The sequence below is a fragment of the Vidua macroura genome, chromosome Z, assembly GCF_024509145.1.
Source record: "Vidua macroura isolate BioBank_ID:100142 chromosome Z, ASM2450914v1, whole genome shotgun sequence".
NCBI lineage: Eukaryota > Metazoa > Chordata > Aves > Passeriformes > Viduidae > Vidua > Vidua macroura.
Genome location: NC_071611.1, coordinates 51,145,292 through 51,157,580, shown reverse-complemented (window position 1 = coordinate 51,157,580; position 12,289 = coordinate 51,145,292). Strand labels below are relative to the sequence as shown.

Below are 12,289 nucleotides of genomic sequence, written 5' to 3'. Positions count from 1 at the left end.
ATGCTCAAATAGGCTAATATATTTTTGGTTTTTTTTTGTATTTTGACTGGGTGTTTGAGGTCCTAAACGCCTACTATCCAGTAACTATGCAAATGAGCATTGTTGGCCATGCAGATAGACTGTGTAATATGATGTTCAGAGAGTCACTTATTCTGCAGTCTTTTCTGCTTGGAATACTGCATTTTCCATGGAAGACTGAGATAGAGATATCAACTATTTATTGTTTGTACCTGTGTAGAATCACCATAGCTTCTATATAGTATGTGTTGATATACATAGTGTATACATATCTTAAGAAAATCAGTATTTAGTTGCACACTTTGATGAAGATTGTTTACTAAAGTAATGCCCATTCCCACAACACAGGACAAAAAGGCTAATAAGTCATAAGCATTAAAAAGTTGCTTATTAGAGCCTGTTCTGCGGCACCATCACCTAGTTTGCCATAAACTGGTGTTAGGTTGTACAATGCTGTACCACCCAGTGCCTGGAATGTGTGGGCAGAAAACAAGAAACAGTAGTGTGAGAGAAAACGGAGGTATGAAAAAATAAGAAAAGGAGTCAAGAAAGTATTTTAGACTATAGATATTCAAATTGGGAAAGACTGCCTTTTTAATACACAAGGAAGAAACAGAGACTACAGACATATAAGGAGACACATAGCAAATTGAAAAAAAAAGAACTATTACCCCATTTAAGCTTGGGAGAGGAGGTGGGGAAGCACCAAATGAATTCAGAACATATCCTTTTCACTCTGCAAAACCAGTATTTTCTCCTAGAACTTAATGCTTCCACAGGGATGCTCTTCCTGCATCTCCACAGCATGTTAAGAATAATTGAACAGCTGCTGTTTGGAGATATCACCTCTAACATCTCTCTTCAGTCCACAAGGCTATGTCTTTCCTCATTCTTGATAAGATTGACACAAGGAGAAACAAGATTATTAAAAATTACAGAGCTGGGTTTAGTCTTTAAATAATTATTGCTTCTCCCAGCTCTGATTTTAAAGTGCTGATTCAGCCATAGCCCAGTATTGTCTTGATTAGTCAAATGCTCTTGGACAAAAAGAAAAGTTAACTACAGAATTTTATGCTTTTTAAATTTTTCTTTAAAAACCAAGTTACAGCTCCAGAGGTTTATATAGACTAAATGAGTGGACAGAATGTGTTCTTCCTTGCCTTTAGTTTTGCTGCTGTTGTGGAAAATGGCTTTTTTTAGTTTCCATTTGGGTAAGATATAGGAGTAGTGATATAGAGCCATAACACTATGGAAACTGCAACACATAGTTTGCTCTCCTTGTTACAGTAATCTTACTGAGATAAATGGAAATTTTTATAGCGAGTGGAGTCAAGTGTGTAGAACAATTCTCATCTATTTAACTGCAAAGAACTTCTGTTGCTTAACACATGTACCTTATACATGTATAATTTTGCCTGAGTTTATTTTTGTACTGTATGGAAGAACTGTTTTCAAATGGACTGGCAATGTACATCAAACGTACCACCTTCTTAATTCTGCAGTTTCAAATAAATATTATTGTTGCTTTATGAAGTGCTTTAGTAATCATAAGTCAATTGCCATAATGTAAAATGCTGGTTTTAAATTGTTCAAGTAGCAACAGTTATTTTCATTAATTATTCTGACATTATATATTGTGGAACATTTTTTTATTCTTACTATGCTGCCTTTAGGTTACAGAGGAAAGAAGAATTCCTTCTACTCTTACATTGTTTAACTCCTATTATGCCAAGAATTTTCAGTTAAGCCTTTTCATATTTCTTTCTTTGGTTTCATTGTTATTATTTAGAATAGACATTCATTTTCTCTGTTCTGTTGTTTTTTTTTTTTTTTTTCCCAATTCACAGAACTCTGTAAAACAGACCTGAGAGTAAAGATACCACCTTTTTAAAATAAACCTTCTTTCTTAACATACCCAGTCAATTTATATTCACAGCCATTAAGTACTGAGGCATTATCTTCACAATTTCTTATAACATTACATTTAATTTATTAGTGCTTACTGCTTCTGTAAGAATGTTTTGTAGTCTTCAAATTTTGGTTCTAAATTAAACAAGGAAATCACACCAGAAGTAGACAATGTGGCAATAAGATCAAATATCTACCATTGAGGAAAAAAACCCTGAAAATCAATTAAAAAAAAAAAGCCAGCTACAATTACTGTTGTTTTCCATCCTATTGGGGTAATCATAACATGAAAAATTGTGGTTTTCCATTAATTATGAAAAATTCTGCATTTGAACAGTTTTCTTTCAATGCCTATTTTGCATATACTTTCAATACCTTCCATGTTAATTTGGCTCAAAATGCTTACTCTGAATGATAACATAACAAGAAGGAAACAAGCAAGATTAAAAGAAGATGCCTACAATATTCTTCAGCTGCAAAGTCTAAGAGCACTTTGCTACTAGAAGTATGTACTGTGGCCAGCATTCAAAGAGGACTCTGAAGTACCATTTGCCATTGTGAAAATGCACTGTCTGCAAAGGTGTTTGATCTGAGAGTGATATGGCAGAATGCACATTGTTACACTGCAAAATCACTAGTGCAGAAACACATCTTGAACTGTTTAGGAAGTAGATATGCAATTAAGCTACCTTAGGAAAGGTAATAAATTTAGAACCTAGATGTAGTGCTTTGTTTAATAAACCATTTATAAAAAGAATTAGTACAATATTCTCTACAATCTACAATCTGCAACCTCACGCTCCTTTCCTCATTAAATGCACGACATTTTGCAAATACAAATTTGAATTACCAACAATGGGAAAACTAAGTCCTAAATACACTTTTAGTTTAATTTAATATACATGCATATTAAGCAACAGAGGATAAAGAGCAAAGCAAAACAGATAAAACATGGAGATAGGATTCACAGCTCAGGATTTCTCTGACCCATGTTGTCCTGGGCTGAGCTCTGATTTTTAGGCAATGGTGACATGAAACATTTCTTGATAACGAATGAGAAGAAGGTGATAGCTTTGATAAACTCTTACATTAGCTGCTTTTAAGATCAGTCACCTATTCTTTATTTGCCTTATGGATAGGATTGATCTCCGTGTCATTGTTCCTCTTTTGGCAACCCATTTCATTTTCCTGCACAAGGAAATGCGCTGCTGCAGCCTCTGGAATCCTCCTGCCAGAGCATGAGAAAGGGAGGAAAACAGCTCAGTTCAAGAAAACTTGTCCTTAAACAACAGAAATGCAGACAAATGTAGATGCAGTATCAAACCTTTGGGGGAAGTAAGTAATGTTTTCATTTAAAAGTAGTTTTCAAAAGGAAATGCACCTCTGCTATCACTCAGCCAGTGTTTCAAAATGTAGGTTTATAAAACCCAGTCCAGTGTGTGTAACTAACAGGGGCACAATGATCCTTCCAGAGCAGATCTCACTGTTGTGGCTCCTGGATTAGATGGGAAGCTTGATCTGGTTCTAAGACACTCTAGCTGGAGATGAAACTGGCCCCAGAACTGCTGGCCATACTGAATACAGCTGCTTGGGATCAAAAGGGAAAGCTCTGTTCCTGGCAGTCTGCTGCCTGGGGTCTGGGATTGTACCCTCTGCCTTTTGGTCTCAAGGAGATGTGGATTACACTGCTGATTCTGACAAGGCATTGTGAGTTTACAAGACTTTATGACTTCCCATGCTGTACCAACAAAACTGCAATTAGTGGATGTTTCAGCTCTGTTCTATTTTAAAGGCCTTCCCCCCCCCCCCCCCCTCCAGTCTCTAGGCCATGCAATTTTTCTCTCAGCTTACACTGCTATAGCCAAAGCTCTGTAACATTCTGGATAAGCTAGAAAAGCATGGGTTGACAGAAGTTTTTCTTCCATAATTGAAAAAAAGGACTTTCTGATAATTGTCTGAGTTTAACCTCTGCTCTTGTATAGGTTTTTAAACTTAAGAAATAAAAACCAAATTACTCCTTTTGTGCATTTTTGCTTTTTTTCCTGGTCATCTCTTTTGCATAAATGTGACCTGTGGAAGATCAGAATTGTGAAAGATTCTTGCTTTCTTCAGTGAAAGATCCATGTTTTAAGACAGCTGCTGCAGTCTGTCTTTGAAGAAGACACTGATGATGGAACTGTTTTTGTATCAGCCCCCTTGAGTGGTAAACTGTGATTTATATAGAGACACTGTCACTGATTGCCTGCATAAACAAAGCAGCAGAGGACAAATGGCAACACATATGGTCAGTCTTCTTCCTGTAAACTGCAGGAATCAAACTTCAGAGAGCAGGTAGGAAAAAACCCAGCAACATTACTTACATTTATAAGATACGAAAAACATCAGAAGAGACCTGCAAAAATACAAATATATGAGATTTTTAACCAATTATGTAAAGAACTGCCTACATATTTCTATATCTTGAAAAGCCTCTGAGTCTTTCCATCCCTATTTATGCCAGTGCTCATGAACCAACAGATATTGTAGCATCTTGTTGCAATTCACAGGGATTCGTTTCTCTCCAGCATTGATCTTCACTGCAAAGCTTCTCCATGTGATTAAACTAAAATTTATTGCTGAAACAAATTCTAGAGAAACCCTCTGGTCTAGCCCAGCTCATTCCAAATGTCACTGGGGGTGAGAGATACTAAGAGTGAACCTATGATCAAAGCTGGTATTGCAGAGCAGACAGACAAGAAAATACCTTGCAAAATCACTGTCATTCTATGTTTTGTACTCCAGAAATTGTCCCAGGTCCAGCAGAGCTCACAGCAACTTCTGCTGTCCCTGGACTCTAGCATTGTATTTCAAGCTGACATGAAGGGTGTGGTCTTCCACTTGGCATCCTTATTACAGCACTGGCTACATCTTAGTGTTTGAAAAGCCTTCTGCTTTAACACCTCCTGTTATCTCAGTAAAGTGATGTTTAAATAACTGAACTGGCTTCAGCGAACTGCAGTTGCCATTTGTCTGCTTCTTAGTGAGAAAAAATGGAGATTATTATGAAGTGGATGAGCAGGTTTAAGGAAAGCTGGTTTCTTTTGGTATATTCCTGAAGTGGCAATCATCATCTGTTTGGCTTTTGAAGAGCAACAATTATAATCACTCTAAATCCCAAGGGGAACAAAAATAGAACTTAAATTAGCATATAAAATATACAGCTGGATTGGGCAAGCCTATAAAAATCTGAGAAAATCATTCTAATTTGAAAGCTATTCAAAATCACAAACAAAATGAGTACAAGAGTATTTCACATGTTTCTTCCTTTCTCTCCCTTTTTGAAGTAGTAGCATAACAACATTTATAGGATTTTCCTAAAACATGAAATGAAAACCCATTGCCAATAAAGAGAGTAAGTAAAAATAAGCTAAAGGTGCATTTTTAAAATAATAGATAAACTTCAGCATTATAACATCATTTTAGCGATATTTATCTCCCAAAGTTCTGATATAACTGTATTGCAGTCTTGTGCAATGACTTTCCAGAGCTGAAAAATAAAAATATAGCTGAGCAGCATACAGCCAGTTAAACATCTCAGTTTTATCAGACAACTGAACAATGATAATACTTAAAAGAAATTAACAACAAATAAGAAAAAAAAGTTTCCAAAATTTACAGTATCTATGATCATTTACAGTTTCAATGATCATTTTGTATGGTCATTTTTATAGTTAACAGAAATTCAGCAATGAGTAAGAAAATAATTTTACTTATGCTGCAATGTCCACATTTTGAACAGTTATTTAGTAATATTAGCTTCTGGAAACAAATCTTCGTTTCAGTAAACTGTGAACTCAAAGATGGAATTGTTTTTTTAATACTACTGAATATTTATTACTTTTAGTAGTTTTGAATTGAAATACCAGATCTAGTTGTTCTCAGTCAAGGTTAAATAAGACAGTATGCAGCTGCAGGAATGGGATTTAAAAAAAAATAAACAAAACAAAACAGCTACTTCTAAAAATTTATTGTGGACAAGAATATGAGGAATTTGGATGGCTTACTATTTTTAATACTACCAGTACATGAAATATCTCCTAAAAAGACACTGTCTTGCAGACTCATATTCATACAGTATGGTCTGATTTTTATGCCTCTAGTACAAAACACATTGCTTGCCCTTGTTTAGAAGATTCTACATGCTTAGAAATTTTGAAGCCATAACCAAGCAGGTCTTGGAGGCACAACCGTTACTTTCACAAGAAGATGTCTAAAATCATAATTAAAAAAAAATAAAGGTTGCAGGACTTACTTTCTACTATATTGTACACAAAAATATTTAAAAATATCATGTGAAAGTCCTGATTAAATTTATTTTTCTGCATTGCTCAGTCCTGTGATAAGCATCTTGAAAAAAGTCTGCTCCCTTTTCCACTGCAATTTTTCATTCTTCCTTTCATCCCTACAATTTCAAATAATTGTATTGTTTTATTACCCTCAAATAGGTATCTGTTTTTATATGTGTTACTGTGATTGAGTAGGCATGCCTTCAGACACTGAACTTTCTGAACGCTGTGTTAAAGCCAAAAATTACAGCACACTTACTCATCCTCTCTTTTGCTTTAAGGTAATACCAGAGAAGGCCCAATAGGTTTTTTTGACAGTCCTCCCAGGCCATCTGTTTCATATGCTGCATGTTTTGAGCAACATAGTGTGCCATGGGATGTAAAAACTCATCACAGCATATTCACTTTAATGTGAAATCCAGTGGTCACTCACTTTTAAAGAAATCATAACTGACAGTGGGACACGAGTCAGGGAGCTTATTTTGTTTCTGTCTTCCCCTCTCCCCTCCCATATTGGCCTCCTAATTTTTTTAAATTTAAATTTTTAACATTAAATATTAAACACTTATATTAAAACAATTATGTAAAGACTTACATTAAAACAAGTTATATTAAAACAATTTACATCATCTGGATTAAATATCCCAACCTGATTTAATGAACACTTCATAATTAGAAAGACAAAGTGAACTTAACAAGCATTAAAATCTTATAGCTCAGAACCAAAACCTTGATTCAGTGGTAAATATTAGCTAAAAATAACATCCTCTACTTCCTTTGTCTCAATGCCTACTCCTGCCACTTTGTTTATAAATTATCACTTCTGAAATTGTCTGAATGGTCAATAGGGCTACCGGAACAAGAAAGTGTAAAATCATGCCTAGAGGGAATAACCAGCTTTACTTTAGACCATGTTGACCCCAGCAGCTACGACACATTGTAGAAAAAGTAGCCACTGAAGCAGCATACACTTTATACACATTAAATTGTGCTCTTGGGGGAAAATAAAAGTGCTTGAAATGGTAATATTTGTAGATTTGTTCTTATGCTAAGGTCATATGTGGTGGTGTCTCTTGGTACTGATAATGACATCTAGTATTTCGATCTCATACTTTTAAAAAATAGCAGTTTTCAGAAATGTGCCAGTTTTGCATTTCTGTGGCCATAGATACAGCTGAGTGTGAGCATTTCATTTCTAGAAGAAAAGTCAGTTTTAACTCTCTGACTAAACATAAGAATTGAGTGAACAGGGGACAGGACTCCAAGACAAGCACAGCACCACAACATTCCCAACACACTGAACAATATCATATACATTTCACAGAATCAATAACTACTTTCTGACTACTCAGTAGAGTATCACGCTGGTGATGTTAACCCTGATTTTTATATCTACTATAATTCCTAATCCATACAGCCCTATTTCTGCTGAGCTAAACTAGGCTGACATTTTTGTCACCACAGCACCAAATAAGACCAAGGGTGAGTAATACAAATTGTGAAGCAAACTTCCAAGAAAAATACAGCTCTCATGAATCCCACTCTCCACCACCTAAATGGTTTCATATTAATACAGATTCTCCTTCACAGATACTTAAGTACATGTTCTTCTATTGCCAGAGGTTTCTGAATGCCTGACATTTGAAGTATTAATCATAATGTCACCAAAATGTGAAAAACCAAAAGTCTCAAGCAGTGAGGTTTTAAAAGGCTTGGTGGCTTAACGCCCTTAAGTATAAAGTATAAAGTTTTGCACTCCCATGATGCTTAAAGGTTTTAATTTCAAGGACCTGTCAAAATTAAAAATTAGTTCTTTGTAGTAAATATGAGGCATGGTGCTCTGCAAGTGTATACATCAATACCCTCTTATAAATAGAGAATGGAAGCAAATTCATGATGCACCTCCAGTACTTTTAAAGAGAATTAAAGATATATGCACTTCTCTAAGACTATGTCTAAAGTTGGGTGGCTTTTTGTGGTTTTTTTTTTTTGTTTGTTTGTTTGTTTTGTTTTTGTTTTTTTTTTTAACTTTACAGACATGCAGAATTATTTTCAGGATTTGGGTCAACAGCTTTCCTTATATGAATCACCAAACATTTAAGTTAGGAAAGTTAGGCTCTAATAATATTTGTCTAAAAAGACCCAGATATCTCCGAAACAAAGCAATGTGATTTCTTTTTTAATTTTTTTTTTTATTTTCCTGCATGTGAAATCTTAGAACGTGGTAGACTTAAGCATGCACTTAACTAAGCTGAAAATATATAAGGTGCTGCAGTGACTTCATGACTGAAGCTAAGATAAATTTTCAATGATTCTCACATCTCTAACTAATAGACATCTGCACTATTTGAAGATGGAAACTGCCCCCAAACAACTGAAATCTTATTTTTCCATTACTTTCAATCTCTTCTGTAAAAATAGACAAAGCAATGCCATTCAGAAATTTGACTCACAAAATTTCAAACCCTCTTCTGAGGAGAACCATTACTAAAAATTAGTGCTCGAACTAGCAAGTAGTTCAATATGAACTCATGCTTTGATTATATATAATCTGCAAAACAGAAACTTTCAAAGTATTACAGATCAAGATTTCATGAAGTTATAAAAATACTTTGGCAGAAAGGAAAGAATTTGAACTGATCTTGGTTTTATTTTTTAATTATATTAAGGCACTAAAACAAGAAGTTCTCACTACCTTGTTTTGTTAAGTTTCAAACAAGAAACTATTAATTATTCTAACAGAATAAATATCAATGTCTTCTGTGCATTTTTGGTACTTGGCATCTAGCAACTAACAGGGGCTTTCAGAAATTATAGGTGGCTTGGGAAGGAAATAGTCCAAAAAAATTATTTAGAAAGGCCTGAGGAAGCAGAAGAGGATGACCAGGAAGCTTCAGAAAATCACCTTTACCATAAATTTTCAAGAAATTCTTTCCTAATTGATGTAGTTCTGGTACTTTTGCTGTTGCCCTTCAATTTTAACTGTCATTTTTCACACTGAGGCTGGACTTTGAAGTTAGGAAGTGTGATATCAGAAGAATTTAAACTCATTTCCTACTTGTCTGCCCTAAGGTGTGTACATATGCTTCCCACCACACCCCTAGTAATTTCACACAGGAAGTCTCTGTGTACTTTTTGCTCACATACACTGCTCTGATTTTCAGTTACACTTTCATCAGACCATTCATCCACATATTCTTCAGCAAGGTAGCATACACAATGTGTTTGCACAAGCATGCAGAATTTTTTCCCTAGGTATTTCTAATGATTGAGGAAAATAAAGCCTTTCCTCTATAATCATCTACTGAGACAAACACATGATCACTTCCGAGCAAGATAAATCTATCGAATACTGCATCCATGAGTCTTCCAGTTTTCTTGACTGCCAATCTTTTTCAGCAGTTTTGATTGAATTTTATCTACAACATTCTTAGATTTCTTAGATGACTTTTTTTGTTTGTTTGTTTGTTTGGTGGTGGTTTGGAGATTTTTTTTTTTTTTTTTACATACAGGGTCACTAATGCATAACCTGTGATATCTCCATAATCAGATGCAGGTGAGGGTAAATGAATGTACTGCTTATGCTGCTACACTGCGGCCAAATGGGTGAGCTCTGGGCAGAGAGCACCAAAGGGTGGCTGCTGCCTCTGCGTTTGAGAGCATCTCTGTGAGAGGTGATACGAAAACAGACGGACCACAGGCACAGGTAAACCTATCTACTCCCTACCCATGAACTTTATGACATTTATGGAGTATATATGCCAGAAAAATGAGTTCCCTTTTAGTTATTTGAGTTTCCTGAGCAATTCAGCATCCTTTCCTGCCCATGATCACCACTTTTCTCCTTCTTAGTGCTTAAAATGACAAAAATAAAAGGTGATCCATTAGTGAAGGCATAAAAGTTATAAATATTTACAGCACTTAAATTCTGTGCCACTGCCATAAAAGGAGAATATTACTACATGTGGGGGAGAAACAGCCTTTATGATAGGAAGAAAAGAAATGCAAGTTTATGGCTACAGAAATACATCCACGGTTTACCACCTGCAGTCTCTTAGAACAGTTCAGCTGCAGCCGGCACAGGATAAAACTGTGCAGAAGTTACTAATCCTAATGAATATTAAACTGAATATACTCATATATTTTATGGATTATTGACTTTTTCAGAGGAAGAAAAGTATTTTTGAACAGAAGACACTGCAAACTAATTCTGTAATACATCAGTGTTCACCTAGCTGTTTTTGTGGAAAATATCCATCTGAACATTACTGCCTTTGGATAGACAACATTAAAATATAAAATAAACCAAAACCTTGTTTAATAAATATTAATGATTACAGGAAAAATCAACACTGACTATAGCTACAGCTATGAAGTGTGTAGTTTGAAGTCTTCTCAGCCAGGGCAGACTTCATTTTTTCTCTCTTTCTTCTACTCAGTTAGACTCACTTTAGAGTACATCACTTTAGGCTACAGGTAAATTCTGGTCCTTTCAACAACACTCAATAGCCTAAAAGTGTCATCAGAATAGTGACTAGATTTAAAACTGCTGAAAATTATCTGTATTGCTTTAAGTAATGGTGAAGTTAAGTAATACTTACTGCTACTTCTCATATTCTATTATTCTGATTTCCACAGAATGAGGTCGGTCCAAGTTAACTATTACTGTCTACGAGGCAACATAATTTCTCACCTATTGCTAAATGTCACAATGAGCAAAGTTACCTACGGTAATCATGAAGCAAGGAAACTTGCTATTTCTTTAGATAGTTCAAGCAGCTCTAAGCATCCATCCCTTAAGGAAATTAGATCAATTTGAGAGAGAAAATAAATAAATAAAAAATGAGCCCTCTCACTGCACTGCCCGGCTTCTTTTCTGAGTGCTCCGCAGAAGGCAGCTCCTCCAGGAAGGAGGTGGGGTTCTCTGCCGCGCACACCGCGCCTCAGCGCGCACGGGCGCAGCTCTCGAGCGGCTGTCCCGCAGCAGCGCTCAGCGAAGGGCAGCGCGCCGGAGCGAAGGTCGCCTGCAGGCGGCTCCCGACCGCCCCGCCCCGCCCTGCGCTGCTCTGCCCGCTGCGGGGGGACCGCGCCCGCCGCCGCCGGGGACACCGCAAGCCCCCTCCTCCACCGCCTGCACCTCCGCTAGACAGGAGGTTTATGTTACGTGCGAGAATTTTCTCCTCCGCCCGCCACCACCGATAGTGCCTGCTGCTTTTTTTTTTTTTTTTTTTTTAACCCCTATTCCAGAAGAAATTGCAATCATTAAAAAAAAAAAAAAAAAAAAAAAAAAAAAAACAAAAAACAAAAAAAAAACCCAAAACACTTACCATTCAGACCTCATAGTGCTTTGTCATGGGCTTAAGAAAAACCCACACAAACACATTCGCGTTATTAACGCGTTTTCTAAACATTTGTGCCAGGGTCACATAGGAGATGGCAGAAACTGCCTTCGCTGCGGAGCACACCTAGAAATCAGCGCACAAAAGGAGGGCGAATCACGCAACCCGGACCAAACGCTCCCCTTCCCCCCACCGCCCATCCAGACCACGCAGGAACAGTGAAAGAGGCGTGGGTAGAGAGGAGGGACCCATGCTCCCATCTGGCTGCGGGAAACACCCGCCTTAAAAAAAAAAAAAGAGCTGGCTGACGTCGTGTGGGGTATGGGGCGGGGGGGAGGTGGGGGCGGAGGTGCAGCCCTGGAGATGATGCTGTCGGAGCCTGCAGCTAGCATACCCCCACCGCCGTCGGCACTCAGCGTCCCAACCGCCGTCCTGCACCGCGTCCCCTGACTCTGGCAACCCGTGCCATCCTCCTGGCACCTTCCTGGCCTTTGCCCGAAACTGCTCCCCTGCGCCAGTCCGTGTGGCTGAGGAGGTGGGGCGGTGTAACAGTTCAGTGAGTGGAGTCAAAGATGTCTCTCCAGGAGGATGCTGCTTGTGCATGTTTGGCAAGAGAGGTTTCTCACTGTCAAATGCCACTGTGGAGTATTGACAGTCAACGTGCACATCCACACCATAAACTGTCGTATCTGCAAAACA

The 12,289-nt window shown here is 37.3% G+C and overlaps 1 long non-coding RNA gene across 1 annotated transcript; it reads right to left on the bottom strand.

The window, feature by feature from the left end:
- Positions 1–588: 588 nt before the first annotated feature.
- On the bottom strand, positions 589–11,740 carry LOC128821920 (uncharacterized). The gene is made up of 3 exons (XR_008441271.1): positions 11,579–11,740; positions 4,287–4,318; positions 589–3,154 (listed from the first exon to the last, which is right to left on the bottom strand). It is a non-coding gene; the product is annotated as an uncharacterized LOC128821920 (long non-coding RNA).
- Between the last annotated feature and the right edge of the window lie 549 nt (positions 11,741–12,289).